At 58.4% G+C, this 25914-nt stretch overlaps 1 protein-coding gene across 10 annotated transcripts in view; it reads right to left on the bottom strand.

The window, feature by feature from the left end:
* BCOR (BCL6 corepressor) overlaps positions 1 to 25914 on the bottom strand; it is a 115468-nt gene that overhangs the window by 40408 nt on the left and 49146 nt on the right. For 7 of the 10 annotated variants that reach the window (XM_044235893.1, XM_044235889.1, XM_044235896.1 and 4 more), the window contains exon 1: positions 3535 to 3878. The exons of 1 other annotated variant lie outside the window; for it this stretch is intronic. The gene's annotated coding sequence lies outside the window, so the exon portion shown is untranslated. Of the gene's footprint in view, positions 1 to 2044; positions 2093 to 3534; positions 3879 to 4312; positions 4395 to 25914 lie in introns of those variants that run through there. 2 more of the 10 variants (XM_044235890.1, XM_044235891.1) reach the window with 2 other exon arrangements.

The raw sequence follows: 25914 nt of genomic DNA, 5'->3' as shown, positions 1-25914 counted from the left end.
CTCTCTGGGAGGTCTAGCTCTACATCTCCCAAACTCAGTTCCTTAAGTGAGGGGTGCCCATTCTGTGTGTTCACACCTCTCCCGTTGAGAAGTCCTGGGTCAAACTAGATCATCTAGCAGCTGCGTTTGGTTTGTCGAAGAATCGAGTCCAATGCACCAGGATGTGAGCGTGCAAGCACAGAAGAGAAAGGAAAACCCTAGGCCCAGACTACCGCCCCGCCCCCTGGGGGGGGGGTACTCTGCCTCCAGGAATTTCTACCACGAACTTTGCCCCCCCACCCCCCATCACACTCCCCCACTGCCTTTAAAGGGTTAAGAGAAATCCTCACAGCCTTCCCTCCACCCTGCTCGCTGGGCCCGCAGGCTTGCTCGCTCACTCGCTGCTCACGGGAGTCTGCCGCCGCCTCCGCGGCCCGCCCCCCCCTCCCGTCCTTCAGCCGGGAGGGAGCCTGCATGCCTGTCTAGACCGATCTATCACAGGCACACCAACAACACCCGCGAGAGCGCGGAGACCCTGCCCAGGTCCCCCTGCTCGCACGGTACCCGGCGGACAGAGACCGGGGAGCGTGACCGCGCCTGCGGGGTCGGGGGTGGGAGCCTCCGGGCCCGGGCCGCCCCGAGCGCACCGCGGGTTCCTGCCGGCCCTGGCCCCGGCCCCCGGCGCTCCCGCCAGCCCGGCTGCTGGGGCAGTCACAGCTCTGCGCGCTGGGCAGTCCTATTTTTATCTTGTCTAATCCCAAACTGGGCGGGGAGCACAGGCGTCGTGCTTAGAGAACAAGAGATAGGCGAGGGAGGCGGGGAGGAGCAGCCAGGCTGCGACGCGAGCAGGAGCGAGTTAAAGACACACTGGAGGCGACCAAGAGCAGGAAGAAAGAGCGGGCTGAGCGGGCTGAGCGGGCTGCGCGGGCCTCGCGGCGCCGCACGCAACGCGCAGCCGGGAGAAGTTACACTAGCCTCTCCGCCGCCCCTCGCTGCTGGTCCCTCCCCACTTCCCAGCCGCGCTCTCCGAAGCCCGGGCCGCGGGGCCCCGGCCTGTGTGGGAGGCAGAGGCCCGACCGGCCCTGCAAAGGGCTGGGGAGAATCGCTAATGAGCTGTGCGGCCCATTGATCCGGAGAACACTTCCTAATTAACTCTCAGTCACCTACTGGTGACAGCGCCTCAAAGGACAGCGCAGGGGCCGTGCGAGCCCCAGCCCCGACTTGCCTGCCGAGCGCCTGGCGCCCGAACCCCGCGCGCTCCCCTCACTACCCCAGGCAATCCCGGCGAGGGGCGGCGGATACCCGCACACTTAAGGCCAGCTTCACGTTAAAGCTGGACGGCACATTAATCACCGCCAATCTCCTCCACCGCCCCCCCCCAGCCCCCGGTCCCTCCACGCGGTGAAATCGTGCCCAAAATAAACACGAAAACCGACACTGCGAAGCCCAGACCAGATAACAGGTCGGGATAGGAGTGGGAAGGGTCGAGAAACAAACGTATTCTCCAAGTGCCCACGTACAGAAGTCTCCGAGGCCGACAATTAAAATGCCTTCCACACAAGCAATTCCGCTGGCAAAACCGAATCCAGCACCTCGTAAGGATTGATTTCGGCCCGCGGTGTCCGTTTCCAGTGCCACAGGAAGTGTCAGATGGCTAGAAATACCCAACTCTGTCTGCGTTCGCCACCCACTACCTTCTGGGGTGGGCCATTTCCTCCCTGTTTTCACTTCTAGGCCATTTTTCAGGATTTTTCGACAAGAGGCTACCCCTAGCACCGAATACCACTACCCCTCCTCTCGCCTTCTCTTAAAAAAAAATAAAAGAAAGAAAGAAAGAAAAAGAAAAAAGAAAGAAAAAGAAAAGAAAAGAAAAAAACAGCTAAAACCCTGAGCTGTCTGGTCTAAACACAGAGAGACTGTGAGAATACCTATTTGAAGCGCGCTGGTTTCTTTTTAAGGTTTGTTTTTAAATACACATAACCCTCCCCCTTCCTTCGCTCTTCAATTCCCCCAACCCCCACCCTTCAGACGCCGGCGGCGCGCGCCCTCGCGCACAGGCACTCACAGCCTCTAGCTGGAGATCGCGGACTTCTGGAAAAGATTCATTAACAGCAAATTAAGCCTCGCCCGGCCTCGGCCTACACGCGGCCAGACTGCGCCGTCTCGGGGACCCGGGGAAGTGCCCACTCGAAAGTGCGAACGGCGGGAAGCCCGCCGGGACCACGCGTGCCTCGAGCCGCCCTACTCCGCACACAGCGCCCCAGGGCTTGCTTGGTAAACAGCAGGCGTACGTCGCCGCCGCCCTGAGCCCCCGAGTTGGCGGAGGCTCTGCGGCGCGGCGGCCAGCCTGCTCCGAGCGCGGGCCCCGCGGCGCGGCGGCGCCTCGCCCTCCCCGCCTCGGCCGAGGATCGCGCCCGGGTGCGCAAGTTCCTCTTCGCCTTCAGCCTCTGCGCCGCACGCCCTCCGAGTGGGACCAACTTCCTCCGGCCGCAGACACGCACACGCCCAAACAGCTTCCCCACCAGACTCCCCGCTGCCCAGTGGAGGGCCCCGGTCTCTCGCGCCCCCCCAGCCGTCCGCGCCCTCCCTTCCCGCCGCCGCCCCCGCACATTCTATCCCCAACCTCTCCGGCCCCCCCGCCCCGGGCTCCCAACTTAAAACCTACCCGCAACGTCGGGGAGGGCGTGGGAGTGGGAGGGAGTCGCGGATTGTAATTTCACAAGAACATTTAAAAAACAAAGCGTCTGACCTGGCGGGCGGGCGGGACGAGTCGGAACCCCTCGCTCGGCTCGATTTCCTAGTAGTTTCTACCCCCCCTTTTTTTTAATCCACGTGATTCGAGCTTTGGGGCAAGCCAAGAAAAAACCTGGGACTCCCCTCCTGAGCTGCGCAGCGGCGGCGGCGGCAGCAGGTCGAGCTCGGCTCGGCCCGGGGCGCCCGCCACACACCCTCGCGCACGCACACGCCGTCGTTCCACTAGGAGGAACGACCGGCCCCTGGAGAGGCGAGACCAGGCGGCGGCGGCGGCTGGGGGTTTTTACAGTTCTTTCCCGAGTCGAAAAAGAAAGCAGACGGGAACCCGCCGCCCTCCCCTTCCTGCTCGCGAGCTAACGCCGAACCGAGCTTCCCAGCTTCCAACCCAGCACCCCCCCTCCCTGCGCCCGACTCGCGGCGCTCAGCGGCGACCGCGCTCCCGCGCACAGACACACACGGGCTGCAAACTTCCACTCCGCGAACTCCCTGCTCTCCTCCCGGCCCCCGGGGAGGCGGCAGGCCCCCTCGCCGCGCCCCTCCCTCCCTGGGGCCCACGCGGGGCCGCTTAGGGTGGCTGCATTTTTAATAACTTACATTTAGGAGATAAAACGAAAGCGAGCCAAGCAGCCGAAGGGAAGCGCGAAGCGAAAGCTTCGAGCTCCACGGGGTACGCGAGAGAATCGGAGGAGCGACCCGCTGCGGGCGGGGGCCCCAAGGGAGGGGACCGACTGCAGCTCGCGGCGCGCCCGCCCGCCACCCGCGCTGCCTGCCTCCCCGGGGAAAGGTGTTCCGAGCACTGACCTGAAATCCCCGGCCGGGGAGTAGGCAGGGAGCCTGCGATCTGGCGCTTTGAAGTTTTCCTCTCCCCCCCCCACCTCCTCCGCGAGCAGAGTCGAGGCGGCGAGGAGCGAGGGGCGGATGGCTGGGTGGGGAGAGGTGTGCGGGGCTGAAGGAAAGTGGGGTGGCGACGTTAGCTAGCGGAGAAGGAGCCGGGCCGGGGAAGCGCGGCGAGCAGCAAAGTTTGCCGTCCCCGGCTGCCCGCAGCCCGCTCGCGGCGCCGCGCTCGCTCGTCTCCTTCGCCGTCTGCTGCCAGCCGGCTGCCCTCGGGGTCGGCCCCGCCGAGGGGTGGGCTCTGGGCCGGGTGGGGGCGGGGCGGGGCGGGGCGGGCTCAAAGCCTCCGGGCAGGTGGCGACGGCCCCGCGCGATCCTCCGGGCTCCCGGGGCTGGGCCGGGCTCGGCCGGGCTCAGCAGCTCCCGCGCCGCCGCTGCTGCCGCCCGCGCTCGGGCAGGAGCCCCAGCGCCATGTTGACGGATCGCCGCGAGCGCCCGCTCGGGCTGGGTGTATGTGAGTGTGCGAGTGCGAGTGCGTGTGCGTGTGTGTGTGAGTGTGTTGGCCAAGTCGTCCCTGCGCGGCGACAGCGCGGCTTGGGCTCCCCGCCCGGCGGCTCGCGGGCTCCCCCTCCGCCGCCGCCGCCGCCCGCCTCGCTCCCGCTCTCGGTCGCGGTCTGGGCTCCGGCGCGTCTCCCCCGCAGCCGCCGAGCTCGGCCCGCGTTCAGCGAGGAGCGTAGCTCTACCTCACCTTGCCGCTGGGAGCCCGGGCTCCGTCTGCCGCCGCACGCCGCGATCCCAACGCGTCCCCCTCCTCCGTTCCCTCCTCTTCCTCCTCCCCCTCCCTCCGCCCGCCCTCCCTCCCTCCCTCCCTCCCAGCAGCCGCCTCCCCTCCCCCCGCAGGCGCTGCGCTCGGGCGACAGCCGCCCGCCCGCCGCCGCCGCCTCCAGCTCTCGCAAGTTTGAGCTCCCCCAGCCTCCGCTCACCCTCCGTTGCGGCGCCTCGGCGGTGGGGTTGCGGAGGGGTGATTCCCTAGGAAAGGTTTGCCCGAGTTTCCCCAGCCGTCATCGACTCCCGGCCGGGCGCGTTTCGCCTTTCTGGGTCCGGAGCCCGGACCACTTGGGTGGCTCCCCACCTCGCCCCTTGCCCTCCCCTCCCCCGCTCGGACCGAGTTGGCTGCGCACACCCGGCCCGGGCGCGCGTCCTGGGCGAGCCGGAGACCGGCTCGGGCGGCGGTGGCGAGGACGGCCCGCTGATCCGGAGCCGAGGGGATGGGGGGCGGCGGGGGCGGCTCTCCCCGCCGCGCGCCGAGACTCCCCTCGCTACCCAGAAGGCCAGTGGAGGACCGCAATTACCATAAAGCGCCTCGCACTCCGCGCAGCCAAAGCTGTCAAACCCCAGCGGCAGCCACCGCTGCCTCCTCTCGCCACCAGCACTGCGCTCTCCCGCTCGCGCGTCCCCTCCGAGACCCGGCAGAGCCCGGCGAGTGCGCGTCGGCGACCACCCTCGCCCTGGGTCGCCCCTTCCTGCGGGAGGAGCCCTGGCCCATTCTGGTGTCCAGAGCTACCTGGAAACACCGCGCCGGGCCCCGGTGGCCGTTTCGCCCGAACTCCGCACTCGAGTTCCCCGGACGTTTCAATTGTGTGGGAATTGTTTGGAGAGGCGGGGGTGGGGGCGTGAGGTGGGGAAGGCAGTCCGTGGGGCACAAGGAAGCGAGGGTGGGGGCGGCAGGGGAGCGGAGATCCGCCAGAATTTCTCCCCCGTTCACGGATATTTTCGTAGTCTGCACCTCTGATGGTTGGAGGCTCCGTCCCGGCCCCTCACCCCGGCCTCGGGAGATTATCTCCCGCGTTTTATTTTCCTTGGCAGGGAGCAACTTTTGGCTTACACCGTTCGCCCCATAAATTTCCACTCGGTAACGTCGTGCTGATCGGTGCTCGGCGGCGGCGTACAGCCTGCGCCCGCAGCAGTTCAATTCAATTGACACGTATTGAGCTTCTCCAGCGCACCCCGCGCGGCGCTGGCCGCGGGGGGAGGGCGGGGGCCGGCGGACGGGAGGGGGAGGCGGAGAGGCGAGGTTCCGGCCTCCCCGGAGCGCAGAGCCTCTAGCGCGAGCCGTGAAGCCCCAGTTCGTGAAGCTGGCGGGAAGGGGTGGGAGTGGGGGAGGGGTGTTCCGGCCTAGCCGCACCCAGACCGGGGGCCTGGACCTCACGGCAAAAGGTGATCCTACTGGGGCTCTTCGCTAGAGTCTTTTTATGCTGAGGGTGGGGGAAGTCTCTTTCTGCCTAAGGACAAGATGGTGCAGGCTCGATGAGAACATCAATCCGAAATGGAGGTAGCTTGTAAATCCACACGGAAAGTTTTAAAATATCCTGGAGTGTCTCCATGCCAAAAATAATCAAAAGCATCTCAAGTTGATTACGAAGTCAAGGTCAAGGCCAAAATCAGCTCTAGCTAGCAGAGCCCTTTCAAAAATTAGACTTAATACTGACTGCAGGACTGGTGTTAGGTGCGATGTTATTTATTCTGTTTTAGTTCTCAGTACATAGTTATAAAAAGAGCCCCTTTCAAAGCAGAAGTGAAACATCTCTACCGTTTGAAACCCGAAACTTCGGGCCGAATTAAATCTTCATGCTCCAGAGCGGCTTATAACAACTGATGTAAAAGACAGGCGGGCAAGTGCCCCCTGAGAACAGTGCCCAGCCCTGCTGGGCCGCCACCACTTCCAGGACCCGCGCCTGCATAATGGCATGCACGCCTTTTTCTTCCCGGTCTTTCTGGAGGTGGATGTCTCTGAAAGCTAACCCACACATTTTTTTAATCTCCGGTAACAAGCAGAAAGACACCTGGACTATTATGCTGTAAAGCTATTTTTTATAAAGACATTTTAGGGCCAGACATTAAAAGTTATTAGACTGAACGCATGCGAGTTACAGACACAGCTGGAGAAAAGGCCTCTGGTTGTGTGTTGTAGCAACATTTCTTTTTGAAGCGACTCCTTTTATTCAAAACAAGTCTAAAATAACTGGGAAGGCTGAAGTTGGGTATTTGTGGGGAAAGTCTCTGAACGTGGTTCCAGGCAAGGAGGCCGCCGTGCCACTGTGGGCCACGCAGGAGAGCAGAGCTGGCCTGGGTGAGTGTGGAACCGTGCCAGGCTCTTCCGGCTCGGTTAGGCCGCCGCAGAGACCCTGGCACCATGCCCGGCCACCTTCTCTCCCCTTCCCATGCCTCCCCAACTCTCCCCCCAGGCACAGGCTTTTCCCGGAGTTGCATGTAACCATCCAGAACTTTTGGAAAATCCAGGAACTAAGCGAGACGCGGAGCCTGCAGCCTCTCAGAACCCTGTGGCCTCCTGGGGCTGCTGACAAAGGGGCCTGTTTGTCTAACTTTAAAAGTCCTAGAGTTAAAATGAATTGGGGGGGGGGGTTGTGGTGCTGTAAATTCGAGGGGGCCGCGAGGAGGGCTGACTGTGGGAGAAATTTGATGCTGGAGACAAACAGGCCAGTAAATTCGCCTTTGACGTAATTTGCAGCGTTCACCACCCGCAACCCCCCTCCCCGACTTTTTTTAAGGAGCCGAGCCTCCCTGGTATCCCCGTGCGGGCTGGTGGGATTAAAGGGTTTTGCTTCCATCTCTGAGGGATACATTTTCCAACTCTGTGGGATTTTAAAAATATCTTATTAAGGGAGTCCTAAGAGGCACGAGTGTGTATGTGGGGAAGGTGGTTCGTGACTCACTGGGAATTAAAATGTGAGATTTTCCGGAGGTGCTCTAAGGCAGGGAAGGGTTGGGAGTTTACACCTATTGGCCTGGGTAGTTGGAATTGTTCCAGGGTGGAGGAGGAGAAAGCTCACACAGGGCAGTCCCATCCTGCGTCCCCCATTCAGGAAGGGACTCCAGGTGCTGGGGACACCTTGGAGCCAGCAGAGTGTAATGCAGCCGTGGCCTTCCAGGGCTCCCTCCTCCCCTGCCCTCCTACGAGTCCCCTGGGAGCTGACCTGGAGGTCAGGCCGCTATACCCAGCGCTCAGCAACGGGAGGATTTCAATGAAAGCAGAGGAGGAGGCGGAGAGAGGCCGTGAGTGATCGCAAGGGAGGGGAGGCAGCATGGGCAGTGAAGAAAGAAACGGGATCCGAAAGGAGAGGCGCGGGGCTAACCCTCTCCTACCTGCCTCTTAACCCCTTGGAAAGTCTGTCCTGGTTAGAACATATGGTTCGACCTCGGGCTCTCAGGCACTCTTCTGGTGCAGATTCTACCCCACCTCCGCAACTAGGCAAGCAGGTTGGTGCCTCAGGGAGCAGGCCTGGAGCCTGGCCAGACTTTTTGACCCAGGCTGATTGTGCAAGACCTGCCAGGACCCCTTCAACACCATCAACCACCGCCCAAGTCTGGGGGAAAAACCACACATCCCATGATGAGGTCCTTACCTGATATTTGGGGGACCCTGGGGTTCCAGCATTGTGGGCACAGTTCATTTGTAACCTATGCATAGGATCTAAAGCACAAGGCTCTGTAGGCCCCCGGTTATGCTCTTCAGAGACTGTTCTCACATTTATGCCGCTGATTATTGATAGGTGGGATCTGGGTGATCACAGATAATGTATTTTCACTTCATATGGTATGAGGCAGCCTCTTAACAGTAACTATTTTCAACAACACATACTAACAGTCTTCACTGATTCTTTGTGAAAGAACTCTGTGCTTACCTAGCAGCCCCGGAAGATTCACTAGCACACCCACTCCAAGCACAGGGCATCCTTGTTCCGGGGAGTTCAGTCATCTGGAAACATCTAAAGGTAGCTGCTTTCCGTGCAGAAGTCTCCTAGACTTAGGGGTCCCCAGGTTGAAGATGGCTGTTCTTTCTGCCTAGCCTTTGAGGGGTCATTGGGCATTTCAGGGAGGAGGGTCCAAGAGGTAGGCCCAGCATGATAGCACCAACTAAATGCCTCTTGCAATTTCTGGTCTGGGCTCTATTAGTGGCAGGCTCTGGGGTCCTCTAACCCAGGCACCCCTGAGTGAGCTGCCCTTTGGTTTACACTGAGGGGTTCGCTGAGTCGATAGGTGTCAGCCTAATGAGCATAAATACCGGGAGGCTTCAAGGAGACCTTGTCTTGAGCTCCACCTGGCCCTGGCTTAAGAGCCCTCAAAGCTGCGGCGCGGGGTGGATGCTCCCGCAGATAAACCCGGACGCCTAGACCCACCCAGCTGCTTACTTAGCAAGTGGGCCTCCCGCTCCTATTTGACCCGGCCGGGGTCAGTGGGGTTGGGGGCAGTGAGTGGGAACAGCGAGGTAAGGGGGCGGAGTACCGTCAACTCCTTGGTTGAGGACCCAGCAGGCTGGCTTTCCTCCCCTTCCATTTTGTATCCAGCTTCCCTCCTCTACTCCCAGGGGAGCCCTGCGGAAATGCATCCCCCAGAGCCCCAGCCCCTTCGCGGGCATCACCTGGGGAGTGGAGGTATCTGGAAGGCTCCACCAGCCTCTCCCTCAGGGCCGAAAGGGAATAGGGCCCCGCTTAGGGAAGTGCGGCGCTGATTTGTCTCTAGAAACCTGTAAGGCCCCCGCAAAGTCGGGTGCGGAGGTGAGTGGCCCCGGGTGGTGGCTTCGGGGAAGGTCAGGCGGAGCAAAGCTCAGGGCCAGCGCCAGGAGGGGATTCCACGCGGCCTGATCCACGGCACTTTTTACCTGCTCCCATTCCCCCTCCGCCCACTCTGCTCTGCCTTCGCCCCTAGGGGCCCCCTCCCCATCCCCTGAGCCCAGTGCGTTAGCAGCCGCGCAGCCCCTGGCCGTCAGTGCGGGGGAAGGGGGGCGCAGGGTGGTTTGTGTTGCGAGGCCTGACAGAACCTTCTGTGTGCGGCGGAGGGAGGAGGCTAATGCATAATGCACAGCGCCTGGAAGCCCGGCCATTAGCGGCCTGTCGGTGACACAGACAAACGACTGAGAGAGAGGGAGGGGATCCAGCTCGCTCTGGAGTTTAAATATACCAGCGTGGAGGGGAAACGCCATGATTTAAAAGTGTGTGTTTGCAGACACTCGCATATATTTTAATGATTTCCAGCAGGCCATGCGTCCCAGTCTTGCATCCCCCTCCCCAAAAGGGGGATGTGTATGGGGAGGAGGAATGAAGGCAGAGTGAGAGGCCTCAACCCGAGACCCACCGCCAGCTTTTGAGACAAGGGGAGGAAAGGCTGGTAAACGTAGCACCGAGAAAGCAGGGCCTAGGGAAAGCCACACCACCCAAGGCCATCCCCAGAATTTTTTTTTTTTTTTTTAATCTGGCTATCGAAGGCTTCCATTCTGGACTGGACCCTCTAGTTGTACTAGAAAGGCCTGGAAGAAAGAATAAAAATCCTGCCACCCTTGTTCTCCCCCATCCCCCGCCCCAGGCGCCCACAATTTGAATCTTGCTTTTCCACTGACAATCCGGAGACCTCCTTCCTCCCCATTTAACACACCAGTGTTTTTTAGCAATTAAGGCGAGAAGGGGGTGGGGATAAAGATAAGCCAATTTTTTTTCCGCCATGCAAGTGTGAAAGATAAGATAACGCTAAGCTGGGGCAAAGCGGCTGCTTACAACCTCCCCTCAGCGATTTTGATCGGTCACTTCTTATCTCGAAAAAATGCTTTCGAAAACTGCATCAAAAAAAAAAAGGAAAGAAAGAAAGAAAGAGGCCGAAGGAAATCATTTTCATTTGGAAGTGACATTTAAAACCCACCTCCTCTACACCAGCAAACCCTTCCCCGACCGCGGGGCTCCTCAGGAAAAGTCGCACCTCCACTGCAGGGTTTCAGGCTTTCTCGTGGAGGGGTAGGCAGGATTACTAGTGTAATTAGGCTGAATAAAACCAGGGATACGTGATGAGGGTTTATCCTGCGTCCGACCTCAAGCTCGCAGCCCGGCTTTTTGCTCTTAGTTACTGACCAGCGTTGTGTTTCTCCATCGCGCTCGCGTGTTGAAGCTAAACAGGTAGTTCGTATATTTGGGAGGCCCATAGACCTATGTCGACACGAAGTGGTTGTTAATGCGAAATGATAAGACACTCTGCTGGGTTTTGCAGTCCCCCATCAAGGAAGGAAAAGGTTATCATATCATGCACACCAGAACCCGAGAACTCTCAGACGAACCGGACTCTCGGGGAGTTTCGTAAAATCCTCCCCACCCCCCACCCCCGCACAAATATTTCACGAAGGGGTTTCCGGAAGACTTTGTATTTGTTTAGGGAGGTTTCGGTATTGAACTCCAGGCTCTCAGGGCAGCCTGTAAACTCCCCCCAGCCCAGGAGCAGGCTCCAGATCGCAAACATTAAGGCGGGCGCCCCCGGCCGAGTGGCTGAGCCACAGTGCTCATCTCGGGCTCAGAGCTCCTAGGCTCCCACCACCTCGCCCTCCATCCCGGGCTCGCACACCGAGTCTGCCCCCTCCGGGCCAGGCTGTGCGACCCACAGCCCGGGGCCAGCCGCGGCCGGATTGTCCCCCGGGGAGCCGAAACCGCCGAGTGGGGAAACCCCTCCTCTCGCCCTTCCCCGAAAATCCTGGCCGCGGCGTAGGCGCCGAGCGAGCGGGCATCCGCTGACAGCCGGGCCTCACGTAAGGCCTACACGCGTCCCATTAGTCAGCCTGAGTTCCCCTCGGGCGAGCCGTCTGGCGCGGCCCCAAGGCCGGGCGCGGGCGGGGAGGGGTGCGGGGCCGCAGCGAGCGGGGAGCGGGGCGGGGGCGCGGGCTCTGCGGGACCCGGCCGGGCTCGGTTCCGCGTTCCTGGGCCGGCGGGTAAGCTGAGCCGCCGGGGCAGGCCGCTCCCTGGCTGACGCCGAGGCGCCGAGCTGCGCTTCACGTGCCCGCCATATCAGCGGCCGCCGCGGCGGCGAGGAGAGGGGGCAGGGAGGCGCGCCGCAGCTCCCGCCGGGTCTCCGGCCCCCGCCTCCTCCTCCGCGCTGGGGGGCTGGGCCGGGACCACCCCGCAGCCCCCGTCCCCGCTCCAGCCGAGAGCGGCGCTGCCGGACGCCGAGAAGCTCCTAGGGCGCTGCTCCGAAAGCTGCGCGGAGGCAGCAGCCAGGGGAGGGTGCTCCTCGCGGCCGCCCCGGGAACTTCCCAGCCGCCCCGCCGCCGCCGCCGCCGCCGCCGCCGCAGTCACCGGGACCGGAAGCCCTCGCGCCGCCCGGAGCGGCCTCTGCTGGCCCCCAGGGTTGTTCCAGACGAGGGATGGCCGCGCGTCACCCTCCATCCCTCCTGCCCCGGGCGGCCGCTCTTGCCCCGGGGCGTCCCCAATTAAGCCCGGAGGACCCTTTTCGCGGTCCGGGGAGACCTCCTTCGGTGACCGCCATAAGACCCCCCCCACACCCCGCCCCCAATCCCAGCCCCGCAGCTGGGACGGGAGGGGCTCGGAGCCGCCACTCTGACCCGGCAGGAACACCTGCTCCCGGGGCCCTGCAGCTGGGCGCGTGGTGCCGAGAGAGGCTGCCTACTGTTGTGTGCAGAGATCGCGGAGGAGAGAGCACGGGGCTCCGAAGCTCTGGGCCAGGCGCAGCCGCGTCTCGGCCGCCCCCATCTCCCATCCCTTCTATGCGATCACGCTCGAAGCCTGGGGGTTCGGGTCTCCGGGGGATCGAAGGGCCACCACCCCTGGGATCCGACTTCTGTCCTTAAGAGGTCGTTCGCAAGGCAGATGGGGCAAAACCTGTTTTGGGAGCCTTCCCAGTGTCCGCCCCCGCTCTCCAAACCAGACACACTCATCTCCCCTCGGCCCCGACTCTAGCCTCCGGCGAGGGACGAGAGTAGGTCATGGCGGCACCCGCACCTCCTCCCCCTCCCCCGAAGGGGCTCGTATGGGGTTCGGACTTTGCCACTCAGCGTGGGGAGGGCGGATAGACCCTCTGCATCTTCTCCGTGCCCGGAGAAGATCGGGCAGCCGAGATGACCTGCGCTGCTTGCCCTGCCTCACCGCCCCCCCTCCCCCGTTCCGCCCTCCCTGGCGCTCCTGGCCCACGGCCCGGCCGGGGAAGGCGTTGTTTTGCCAGCGGGGGCCGAGCGAGTGCGCAGAGAAAAGCCTCCTTGCTCTAATGAGAGTGCACACAGCGCTGCAGCGAGGAGGATGATTACCCGGCGGGCGGGGGGGCGCAGGCCCGGGCCGCGGGCGGCGTGTGCGGCGGCCCCGCGGGCCCGGAGTCCCCGCCTGTCTGGCTGCTAATCGCACGCTTTCTGCTGTTACGGAGGCAGGCGGGAGCCGGCGGCCGAGTCCAGCGCCGGCGACTCGGCGGGTGACACGGAAACATGGCGCAGCGCCCCTCCCCCGCCCGCCCTCCCCGCGCTCCCGCCTCCCGCCTCGCACTTCCTCCCGCCCGCGCGGCTTTTGCAGTTCTAATGCTCTGCTGTCGGCCCGACACCATTACGCTAGCAGCCGCTTCTCGGCGGCCCCGCGCGTCTCTTTCCCCTTTGTTTTCCGGGTCTATAGAAAACGTTTGCTTTTGTCCCGAGCTCTCGTTAAACCAAACTTGTGGTGGCAACGGAAGGCGGTGCGGGCGGGGAGGGGCCCGGGGATTTTGGCAGAAGCCGACCAGAGCGTGGTGGAAACTTCTCTCGCTGGGTTCCCCGCCACCCCGCCTTTCCCTCCCTCCCCCCTCCCCTCACAGACACAGGCCAGCCGGTCTGCCGACGCTTCCCCCTTCTCCCCTGAGAGGCCTCAGCGCTCCAGGAAGGAGGTCTGGGCTAGAGGCACGGTGACCAGGGGTGAAGAGCCTAGGGTGCGTGTCTGCGAGCCCCGAGTTTTGGGGCACTCGGTAACCTCGATCCTTGCAGCCCTGATGGGCCTCTCCCTCCCTTTGGTCATTCGAGGCTTTGTATCAGTCGGCGGAGAGGAAGGGGAGGGAAGAGAAGAAAGTGGTTTGTGTGTGTGGCTTTTCTATTAAGGGTTTGTTGGAATCTCTCACTCCCAACCGTACAGCCTCCTTTATAGGATCTAGGGCGAGAAGGAGGGGGAACGGGGGCTCCACGGGGCAAAGGGTCAAAAACCTAGGCCTGGGAGCTGGAACGTACTCTACTGGCCAACTCAGCTACACAGCCCGCACGAAGGGTGGGACGACCCTGCAGAGTGGTGGACGGGAGGGCCAGATCCCTGGATCCAGGAAATGCCAGACCTCCCTCCCCTGGGCAGGAGAGCAGGTCCCGTCCCCGCCCCGTCCCACCCCTCCCCCCCGGCGCGCTCCCCAGCCCAGCGCGCACGCCTTGGCTCTCCGCACCGGATCTGCTCAGGCGGCAGTTTTTTAAGCCTGCAATTAAGCGAGGCGTCGCCGTGTCCTCTGCTAGTGTCGATCCTGTCAGTCGCACATGGCCTTGGTGCTCCGGTCCGAGGCCCCGCGATTAGTCACAGGCTCGCTTCGCTCCTTCCCTAATCCGCCTCTGCAGGCAGCCTGGGGACGCGGCCGACTTGGCGGCGCTGGCAGGGAGCCACCGCGCGGGGCGGGCCGCCTGGCCAGTACCAGCCCCCTGCGCCCGAGCCGGCGCGGGCCCCAGGGTGCGGGCTTGGGACTCCCTCCCCCTTCACAGTCCCCAGGCTGGGGCGGTGGCGCCCCTCCTCCTCTCGCCCCACTCCCGGGCCTGCGAGATCTATTTGTGTGGTGTCATTTGCATAAAAATAGGACAAGTGTTTCAGTGCGTTCGAACGCGGGAGGCGAAATCCTTATTGATGTGTCTGTGTGGAGCCCTCGGTTGTCGGAGCGGTTTGATTTAGGGTGTTTGTGTTGCTTTCTGCGAGAAATGAGAGGAAATCCTGCGCAACGCCTTCCGCGGCCGAGGACCCCCAGAGCATCATCTCCCCAATGCGCGGCCCAGAAAGGTCCACCGCCTGGACCCCAGCGCGCCGAGTCCACAGCGAGCAGGTTGAGGGCCAGGCGGGCGGCCCATTATGACTCATAAAACCGGGCGGCCTAATCACCAGCTGCCAACCCGTTTACGTGTGGCGCTTCCCAATGCTCCCTTCGCCTGGCCCGGGCCTCCAGCGGGCTCGCCCGGGACACGGGGAGAGCCGCTCAGTAGAGGCTAATCAAGTGGCCGCTCTTCCCGTCGGCAACGCGGCTTCCCATCCCCGGCGACCCCCGCTCTCCCGGCCTCTGCGCTGCTCGCCAGCAACTCCTCAGCTAGGACAAATAGCTGGGAGGGCGCCGGCCGCGCGGAGCCAGTAAATCAATCATTAACTCCCGGGCCAGGCCTGGCCAGCGGAGGGAGGGAGCAGCGGCCAGAGCCGAGGGCGCCGGGCGAGCGCAAGGTCCCCCGCCCCGGGTTGGGAGCCGTCCACGCGCCAGCGGCCAGGGTGCGTGGAGGCGGGTCCCCTCCCCCCCCCCCGGGGCGTCTTGATTCCCTCCAGAAGCCTCCGCCTGCCGGGACTCTCACGCCCGCACCTTGCCTCGCCGGGCAGGTCGGGTTACTGTGCGGCCCCGGGGCGGGCTTGAACATTAACGAGGCGCCCGGGGCCTCGCGGCCTGCTCTCCCCAGGAGAGCCTGCCCGCGCTTGGGCAAGCTCCTCAGCTTCTGTTGGGCTCCTCCATACTCGCGCTTGCCAAACCAAACTGATCGCCCCCGTGCCGACCAGCCTCCCCGCGGCGCCCTCCCCACGGAGCCCACCGTGGGGCGGCGCGCAGGGGGTTAAAAGCTCGGATTCGCCCTGGCTCCTCCGCGGCGCTGAGGAAACGCTGATCAAAGTGCTTACGGGGAAGGAAACACACGCACACTCGGGCTTGGGTCGAAAAAGGCCGACTGGAGAGACGGCTGGGAGCCGCCTGCCTCGACCCGCTTCCCACACTCTCGGGAACGCAGTGGCGGCGGCGGAGGCGGTGGCGGCGGCGGCGCTGGCCCGCGCGATCCTCCTGGAGGAGCTCGGCGCGGCGGGGCCGCGAGGACGGCGGCGGGGGGGGGGGGGTGGGGCGGGACGAGGGGGCGGGAGGCGAGCCCGGGCTGCGCGCCAAGAGGCCCGGAGCCGCAGATTAGTCACCGCTCGGCTAGGCACTCACGGGTGCGCCCGGGAACCGGGAGGGCAGGCGGCGGCCCCGCTCTGCCGGGCTCCCGGGGTCTCGGCGCCGCAGCGAAGGTGCCCCCGCCCCCACCCCCCGCGCGCGCTCGGCGCAGCTGGACGGGCTCGGGGGCCAACGCTGCCGAGATCCACTTGTCAGTTCAAGGGCAGGACTGAAACTCTGCAAGCGGAGTCTTGCGAACAGGAAATTTCTCATTGACAAGGTGCTGCCCCTCCCCCACGCCCGGCTTCAAAACAAAACAAAAACCCGGCGCGAGCGGTCGACTAGGCCTGCACCCCTTTGCCGCCTCGGCGACCCCCTCTTCTCGGCCCCGGCCGGGAAAGCGGAGAGCTCGCCGAGCCCCGGGCCGCGAGCACAGGCGGCGGCCAACGAACAGGCCCAGCGGGCGGCTTCGGCTCGGGCCCCGCCGAGGGCACCCAGCTGCCACTCTCCGGGGCCCGCGCAGGGTGGGGCGGGGGCGCTGAGCCCGGAAGGCTCCGCACCTTCTCAGGTTCTGAACCCAGCCGAGTGTTTCCGCGGGGCTGGAGACCGCGGGGGCAGCGGCTCCCCGAGGGCGTGGGGGGCGGGGAGGCGGCGCCGCCGACAGAGCGAATCCCGCGCGGCTGGGACCCGGGAGGGCCGCGAGCTCGGCCTGGCAAAGTTCCTGCTCAAACTCCATGTTTAGAAACTCCAGCGGCTTTGCGGGAGGAGGGGGAGAGCCAGAATGCTCGGAGCGTGCGGGGGCGGCCGGAACCCGCCTTTCACTCCCCCGGAGGTGGGGGGAAATCCGCGCTCCACCGCCTCCCACCCCCCGCCGGCCCAATGGGAAGTCTGCCTGGAGCGCGAGGACCGCCGGGTCCCCGGGCTCATTCTTTTGTGTATGCCCCTCTTCTTCCTACACACGCTAAAGGAAATTTCTAAACCTTTGTCATTTATTGAATTCAGCCAGGAGAGGAAGCCCTTTTTAGGGACCCTGATATTCAGGGTAATTTCGTATTTGACACATGTAAATACTTAGTACTCTCAGGTAAGGTCAAATTATTTATCATCTTAATTTATATTTCAATAGGCCTACAATTTGGAGGCGCGAAATGCCTCCTTATGAATCATTATGGTCTATTAGGGGAAGTAATGTATAAACAGCACTATTTGGGAGGGAATCACTTATGTTGACATTTAAATGGCTCTTCAATAGTTAAAAAAAAAGACATTTGAGTGCCTTTGATTAAATATACAATTTACAAGACCATCAGCAAAGCCATCAGGAATATAAATTCTTCTTGGGATTTTTATTTATTTATTTCTGAATTTTTTTTTTTTTAAGCCTTTCAGGGCACACATGTCATTTAATCCCTATGGGAAAATGTACAAATTTCAGGCAAAGTATCATTCTCCTCTCCCCAGCTAATGTTTTTTCGGGAACCCAGGGAACCATTGGAAATGTGAGAAAACTCCACCAGCAGGCACCCCAGTGGGAAGTTTGTAGATCTTTGTACCTCGGAAACAGAATCAACTGCTTTCTAGCAATATTGCAACTGATTTGTGAAACACAGTAGCTTTCCTGCTGGAGTGGAACCTTCCTTATGGCCTGTGTCCATCTATCCATCCACCCATCCTGGTGCTTCCACAGCACCCAGGACAGAGACTCATACCATTTTAAGTCATCCTTCTACACCTGCTAAAATATCACAGCAGAGCCTCTTCCTGGCCGCCCCCTCCCCCAACCCTATGCACTCTTTATTGAATTACTCTGTTGTATTTGTTTTCCCTTGAAGCATCTCCCATCTTCCAAATGCCCTTCCTGAACCCCACATCTCCTTCCCCAGCTCTGTTCCCATGTACAGCTGTACTTCTTTAAAGAGGTGTCTACAGAAATGTGGAATTTCTATTTACCTTACCTCGGGTGCACTCAAGATCTCCTAGTTTTGAAGACAGTCTATGATTTGGGGGAAATTGTAGCTTTGTTTGTAACAGCATTAGATTAGACACAACCTAAGTGTTCAGTGATGACACTGATGGTACCTGCATAGGACAAAATATTCTGTGGCTATTTTAAAAATTAAGCTCCCCTCCGAGGACTAATACAGAATGACCCAGAAGGACTATTGTTAAGAGGAAAACATAAGGTGCAGAAAGAAGCAATGTGCATAGTATGTTACCATGTGGGTATGTTACAGTTTGTATAGAAGCAAATTAGGGGGGAATATAGACACATATCTGTACCTGCAGGAAACATCTTCGAGCTGCTGGGAGCACTGCCCCACCACCCCTTTCTTTGTAATATGCTTGTCCTCCTCCGTTTTATTTTTAGAAATGGGTGTACATCGGCCAAACTATTTTGTATCTTACCTATGAGATTTATCACTACATCTTACAGATCATTTTCTACCAGCACAGGAAGATGGGTCTTGTCTGTGCCAAGGTTCATGGAGTTTCACTGCCTCTAGGTACATCATATAGCAAATTTGTCAACCTACACCTCAACCTACACCAGCCTTCCCGGCCATTCTGCAGACAGCACTCAAGATCACTGCTGCCAGTGATCACTTCCCTGTTGCCGGGAATGGGGGGGGGCATTTTCCCATTCCTTCCTTTGGCCTTAGAAGCACTAAGCACCCCTCACTACTCCCAGTCGAACTGCTCTTAGCTTCCCAGATGCCATACACACACGGTTGTCATCCTCCTTCAGTCTCTTTCTAGGTTCCTCTCTGCTTTACTAGTCACTTTGGGCCAGGAGCCTCCCACCTCTCCCTCCCCCAATCTCATCCAGGCCCCTGGCTTTAAACCTCACCTATTTGCTGGTAATTCTTACACCCCCCAACCCCCCACCCATTCCACACCGTCATATAGAGCTGCAGATCTGACTTCTCCACTTGGCAATCTCTGTCCAGTTTAAGAATGACAATAGCTAACATTTGCATAGTGCAGGCTCCTGTGAGCACTTTATGTAAATTGACTATTATTAATCCTTATCCACATTTTGCAGATGAGGAAACTGAGAGGGGCTATAGAACATTCCCAAGGTCACTCAGAAAATGTTGGAGATAGGATTCAGTTCTATCTCCAGAGCTCATGTTGGCAGCCATTCTGCGTCACTGACTCCTCGCATCCTAGAACTGAATTCTTAAAATCACGAATTAATCTACAAATATGGGGGGGGCAATTTACTAAATTCCAGGCCTTGGGACAGGTGCTGCGAAAGAGCAGTAAGCTGGACAAACTATCCCTTAAAGAGAATGTGCTCTTTGCTTGAAAACTGCCTTTTGTCCCAATCCCCCCCCCTGCCCCCCGCCAGTTGCAGAAAATGTTTCAGCCACCCAAGTACTTAAAGCAGAATCCTGGGGTGGGGGGGGCGGGGGTGGTCACTCTTGACCTATCTCCCACTTCACCTTCCAGTGGCAGAGCTCTTCCTACTTCCCGATGTCCTGTCCAGTAAGCCTGTTTCCCATTCTCCCACATCCACCTAAGGCCAGGCCACCATCTTCACTTGCCCGGATGATAACCAAGGATTAGGGGACACCTGGCTGGCTCAGTCAGTAGAGCTTGGACTCTTGATGTCAGGGTTGTGAGTTCAAGCCCCGCGTTGGGTATAGAGATGACTTACAAATAACATTTAAAAAAAAAAATAACCAAAGATTATTATTCCAGCCCATCTCTTTGCTGCCACTCTCAGCCCGGCTCTGACCCAGCAAGATAGTATTAAGTCAATATTCTGTATCACAAGAGAAGAAACCAAGTTTAAGAGAGCAAGACAACTGTGGGTGTGTGATAAAAGAAAAGGAGGGTGCCTGGGCTTGCAGGGAGGGGCTCTGTAGTTCTGGTGAGGATTGAGGCAGAATTTGAGAAAGGGCAGGATGAAGCCAGAGGAGCCATTAATGTCTGGGAAGGTCCAAGGGAGGCCCAAGGGAGCATGGGATGCAGGGATGCATGTACACAGGTCTTTGTCAGAGAAGCCAAGGTTCCTGGGTGTGCCCATTGGGGGGAAGGCCTTGGACATCCTTTTTCTTTTCTTTTCTTTTCTTTTGAAGATTTTATTTATTTATTTGACAGAGACAGCGAGAGAGGGAACACAAGCAGGGGGAACTGGAGAGGGAGAAGCAGGCTTCCCGCCGAGCAGGGAGCTTGATGCGGGGCTTGATCCCAGGACCCTGGGATAATGACCTAAGCCGAAGACAGATGAATGACAACTGAGCCACTCAGGCTCCCCAGTCTTGGACATCCTTTGTATCCTTGCTAAGTGCCACAGAATATCAACCTCAGGAGATAAATGAGGGGCAGCCAAAAGTAAGCCAGAAACCCAGAGTCAAAACCAGAATCTCTTTAGAGTACCTTGCCTATTGCCAGTCATTTGGTCCTTACTTGGTGGCAAAAGATGGAGACTGTCTTCCTATCTCGAAATCCTCAAAAACTTTAAGAGTGGGTTCTGGCCACCCTTGACCTTAGACAACTGGAATTCTCAATTCCATGCCATTTGACTTCTAACAGTAACTGCACCACGACAATGCATTTGGTAGCAAAGCAAGTCTTTTTTAACGATGAATTAATTCCTACGGGATAAAAATAGCTCCTGTTTACCGAGGGCCTCCGCTCCTTGCAGTTACTTTATTAAGTGCATTTCCAATATGTTTGTTTATGTTCCTCCCATGAGCCCCCAAAATAACCCAATGGGTAAGGTATTATGATTCCCATTTTATAGCTGGGGAAACAGAAGCTCTTACAATTGCCCTCTAAAAATACATAGCTAATCTAGCCAAGCTTGGCTACAGGGATTCTACCTGCCTCCAAATCTGGGCTCTTTCCAGCAAAGTATACTGCTCGCCTCCCCCACATAGGCACTATTCCCCCAAACCTTAAATTATTTCTGGGATCGGATCCTATATAGCTTCTCTAATGGTGTTCTTCTGGGGTCATCCTGGCAACTGGCCAACTGCAGTAACTATCACAAAAGGAGTTTGTTTCTTTCTGGGATCGGCAAGTCTCAGTTGATCTGTTGTGTTCACCATGGGAACCTAAAAGTTTATCATCTGAATGAAGAGTTGCCTTCTTCCCGGCTAAGCTTTGAAAAAAGTGTGGGACCAAGTTCAAGGGAAGGTCTTCCTCCCCAGAACAAGCAGATTCTCTAGCTCTGTTTGGAAATCTTCTGCACTCCATAATACTAAATAATGGTTTGTCAAGATCATTAACCAGCTGCCCTTTCATACTTCCAGGCAACATTTTTTGAGGGGGGGGGTGGTTATTTGTTTGTTTGTTTCTCTCCTGCTTGGAGCTTTGATAAACAATACTCTGCTCTTAGCATGGGGAGAACTAGAGCAGGGGAAAAGTTGATCCAGAAAGAACCCACCACACAGCCCTTCTGAAGCTGGACAGCTCTTAAGATTTGGGGAGAAGAAGGTCACTAGCTTTCTCCAGCTCCTAAAAAAACAATAGCTAGGACTTATTAAGAGCTTAGTGTCCGCCAGGCACACAGTTCTAAACATTTTATACGCATTAGTAATCTCATTTCATATTGAAAACCACCCTATAATAAAGGTGCTATTATTATCCCCATTTCACAGATGAAGAAACCGAGACTTGAGAGGATAATTAGCTAGCCTGCTTGCCTGGACACTCATCGCCTGATTCCTAGAGCCCAAACCTTTCCCCACGCAGTCTTTCAGACTTTCCAGGCCCCTGTGGTCAGCTTCGTTACTCTGCCAATCGCACAGGCCCGTCCTAATTGGGTGCTTTACGCAGATCTGCAAGGAAATGGCCTTCACTGCATCCTGGCATGCCAGCGATGTCCCCTGAGGACATGACGGCAGTGAATCTGTCCCGTAGGTCCCTCTGAGGTAGGTGCTTCTTCTCTTCCCTAGCTTTCCAAGACGAGGCCCCATTCTGGGTGAACGGAAGCTCTGGTAGGATCCCCACGACAGAGCGTGGTAATCCCCCACCTGCTCTTTGACAAAGCACGCTGGTCAGTCCGCGGGTGCCCTCTCCGCTTCAGTGCCAGTGGCTGCGCGGGGACCTTTCTGACCTGCTTGCTGGCACAGGGAGCGCAGAGAAGGGAAGATCAATCACCAAGATAATTTAGGTTCTGTCTTTGCTCGATCCAGCCTCTGTCCTCTGCTCTTGGGCTGACGACTATGATTAATGCGCCACCAAGTACTTCCTCTCTTCGGCTTCTTCCCTGCTTTGGGGTTTATTTTACAGCCGTTGCCAAAGTTTCTCCTCTGAAGAGAGTAAATACTCAGAGACTGGAGCACAGCCCTTGGTGTTACTCAGAGAGCGTCGCCGGAGGCAGGTGGCACAGGGCCATTTCTGGAGCAGGTGATGTTGTGTTTGGGGTTCAGTGCTCACCCACTACTTCCACTGACGTTAGCCTAATCTTTTAATTATTCTGAAAATACCAAGAATAAGGATTGCTGGGAAGGCAATTAATAGGATCACACAGCCTATGCCTCATTTGTAATTATATATTATTATTTTTCGCCCTACTTTGTTCCAATAATGATTTAAGGCTGCTTCCAAAGATACACAAAACCCAGCAAAGATAAATACAAGAAGTGGGACATGAATTATAATGTCACTCCTGCTCACAGCATCTTTGCCCCGGTCTGCAAAATAGAACCGAATTCATAACGCCTTTCAAAAATGAGGTAATTCAGCTCTTTTGGTGGCAACACAGGGCTCTTTGTAAAGGGAGGGGGGTGGTATGCAGGAGTAGAAAGAAGCATGGAAGGGACAAGAGATCTGGTTTCTAGAGCCAGTGCCCTCGGTGTTGTGACCTTGGTGGAGTCACTGGCCCTCTCTGGATTTTGGATTCCGGACTTCTCAAATGTTTCTGCCAATCTCAATCTCTGGGGCGCCTTCCTCCCTCTGTCTTACTTCTTACCCCTGCCATCATCATGCAGGAGGAAGCCAGCACTGCCCAGCTGGCAGGAGGCCCCCTAGGAATGAAGCATGCTTTCTCTCTCCCTCTCTCACACACACATACACAAAATGAAAAATGTTCGCAGACACTGCAGCAATGAAACTTCAATTGTCTCTTCCCTCAAGGCAAGGACCCCACCTCCTTCTAATCTTCAGCTGAAAGAGAGACTCCCAGGAGAGCCCCAGGAGCCTGGAGGACATCCTTTAGGGAGGCAGGAGTCACGCCCCTGGCCCAGACCTTCTGTCTCCCTCCTTCCTGGCAGGCGTGAGCTACTTTCTTTTCTCCTCTTGCCCTTGAAGACCCTCTTACATATATAACCTGGCCCAGCTCTCTGGATCCAGTCCCATCTTCCGTTCATTCCCTCCTGACCCTGTCTTCCCCTTGCAGCACCTAACCCAATGTTTAGCCTATCGTTTGGGCCAAACAGCCATGCAGTCCCCCCCCCCCCCCCCCCCCACCCCCACCCCCAGTCTCCGTGGGGCCTCTACTGCCTCTGCTAGGGATTCTCCAAGATTTCCTCAAAGGATTCCATAGGCCAGAGGAATCTCCGGAAGCTCAGCCTTCATTACCCATCTAAAGTGGGAGGCTGCTCGAGAAGATTCTTTTTACAAAGCAAGTGCAGGCAACGTCGAGGCACCCCGTGAAAGAACACGCATGGGAGGATTCCGTGATCATCAAATTTGCAAGTGGGCCAAGCCGATCGAACAGTGGAAGCCAGTCTAAGGTGTCAGAAGTCAGCGTAGGGGCTACTGGGGAGAGGACGAGCACAAGGCGGACTTTGGGGGAGGCCCCCCGACCCTGCAGGGAATATTCTGCATCTCGATCTGGAGACTGGCCACTTGGGTGTGTTGGGCTTGTAGAAATTCATCAAGCTGTACGCTTAGGAAGTATATACGCTTTTCTCTTGGTGCGCTGCCCTTCAATAAAATGTTCACAAAATTAAAAAAAAAATACAATAAAGCCAAACGTACAGAAACAAAGTGGGAAAGAGTAAGGCTCATCATCATATGAGAGCTCTGGGTGGGAAACCCTGTGGCAGGAGGGTGGGGGCAGCAGGGGCGCTCTGGCTTGTGGGGGGGGGGTGAACAGCGGAGTGGCTCCCAAGACAGCCCCGAGGCGTGGAGTGAAATCAAAATCACGTGACCAGAAGCCAACTTGCTGGCGTAAAGCAGGCGCAGCTGGCCGTGGGCCAGGCCTCCACCCTGGCTTTCCTCTTATCTTCCTCTCCTCTACAGGAACTTCCTTCCACTCCAGCCAAGTTGGACTTGTCACTCCCCACCCCCCATACAGGCACAGCCGCTCTCCACTGTTGCATACAGGCATCCTGCTCTGGGAGCCCTCTTTCTCCCACCCTCCCTCTCTCCCTGCTTCCTTTCGGCCTGGCCACTGACCACCTGCTCATAATATGTCCTTCAGGCATGAACTCCAGGCATCTGGGAGTCCCCTTTGCCCATGAAACATTTCTGGACCTGGGCCCAACCCCTGGCTTTGCAGACGCAGAGACAGACGCCGGTTAGGAGGAAGGCCCGTGTATCCTGGGCTCCCGGGAAGGCCACCAGCTGCCAGGCCACAGATCCACCCATCTGGTTGCAGGAAGCCAGGGTGGGCTCTCTCCTTTGCACTGGGAACCTCCTGTCCCCTCTGTATGGCTGTCCTTGCTTTTATCTGTAACCTCCAGTGGGTCCCTGTGGTAGGTCAGTGTCGTCCCTCCTCAGAGGATATATCCCTTGAAGGCAGGGTGGGCTTATTGGTGAGGGATTTTTTTGTGTGTGTTTTTCTTTTACTTTATTCTTTACTTCCATGCCTGCACACTCCCAGTTGAGGGCTTCCAGGGGTACCAGCCACCCCATAAGCTTCTACCCCCCATGGCTGGAGGGCCATGGAAGTCAGGGGACATTAACTGGCCTGTGGTCAGATCTGTGGCTGGATATTCTTAGCAGCCTTTGGCCGCTGATGGCAAAAATGTCAACCTCCCCGTCACCAGGGCATAGATCCCTCACCACCCGAGCAGAGATGTTTTCTAAGCAGGCAACTCTGAGCGCAGAGCGAAGCAGAGCGTGCTGTTTAAAAAGGCCCAGAGTCTGGGGCCAAGCCCAGCATCACACTTAGCCTGTTGCTACCCACGGCTGCCCCAAGGCTGACCGACCAGCCAGACGGTTTGGAAAACACATTCTGCCTTAGCAGAACTGCTCCACGGCGGGAGCTCTAGGCCACAGCATGGTAGTTTCCACGTCTGACCTCGTTCCCGGGCCCTGGGGCAACTCTGAGGCCTGGGAGTCTCAGACACTTGCTGACCTTCCTTTTAGAGGTTTCAAGACATCCACTGTGGGTCAAACAGCAACTTTTACAAAATGGGTCATGGGGACCAGAAATCCCCATTCTGTTCCTTTCCTGAAATCCCTGCAGGAATTCCTCTTCCGGATACACGTGCTTCTCCCATTCGGAAGGGGGTGTCACCGAGCTGTGTGCAGCACTGAGGTGGGGAAGAGGTTGCTAAAGGGTCTCAAGGACCCTCAACCAGAGCATGGTGGCCTGGGGAGGGCTGTGTAGGCTCAGTAGGGATGCTGTGGTCACTTCTGCATGTTTTATGGGGAAGCCTTCTGCAAATTCACCATCAGCTCATGACAGCGTTCACGGACAGAACTGAAATCCTCTGCCCTACTGAACTGCAGCTCTGGCAACCCAGGGGGGCTCTGTGGGCCTTCTCTTTTGGGTGCCCCCATCGCTGTGTCTCTGAGCTGCACTGGGCACCCATCAGGGATGCAAGTAATTTGGCATTTGACCTCCCCCAACTGCATGCCATTTCTCCTCGTCTTCTTCCCCGTGTTCTCATGTCTCTCGGCATGGCTGCACCTGCCGCTGTCTTACTTTCCTTCATTGATCTTGCTCTGGAAGTTCAGGGGCTCAGCCTGGGAGGAGATATTACCTGGGGCGCAGGATGGCTTCCCGGGATGTGTCTGTGTGTGTGCGTGTGTGTACATGCATGCATGTGTGTGTGAGGAGATTCAGGGGGAGCAGAAATGCTTCCTCTCTCCCAGCACCACTGTCCCATCAGGGTCCTGAGATCGAGCCCCACATCAGGCTCCCTGCTCCGTGGAGAGACTGCTCCCTCTGCTTCTGCCTGTCTCTCTGTCTACTTGTGCTCTCTATCTCTCTGTCAAATAAATAAAAATAAAAAAATAAACACCCCCTATGTGTAAGTCAGGCGTTATGGGAATGAGTCTCCATGTTTTCAAGAGCGAATGCCCTGGTAAAGACACTCCAGGAGCCCTGGGGGAGGCAACCAGTCAGGCATAGGGTGGAGGGGTATGCTGGGCAGGGGGGGGCAGGGGTTGATAAAGGCTGTTGGGGCCAATTTGGCTTGTCTGGTTCTGGGAGGCCGCCCACATAGTCCACTCAACGCCAGCTGAGCGAGTGGGAAGGTGGGTAGCCAAGACGGCTGAGGT

Source organism: Neovison vison, chromosome X (genome assembly GCF_020171115.1).
Source record: "Neovison vison isolate M4711 chromosome X, ASM_NN_V1, whole genome shotgun sequence".
In the NCBI taxonomy this organism is placed as follows: Eukaryota; Metazoa; Chordata; class Mammalia; order Carnivora; family Mustelidae; genus Neogale; species Neogale vison.
This window is presented reverse-complemented; position numbering and strand designations above follow the sequence as displayed.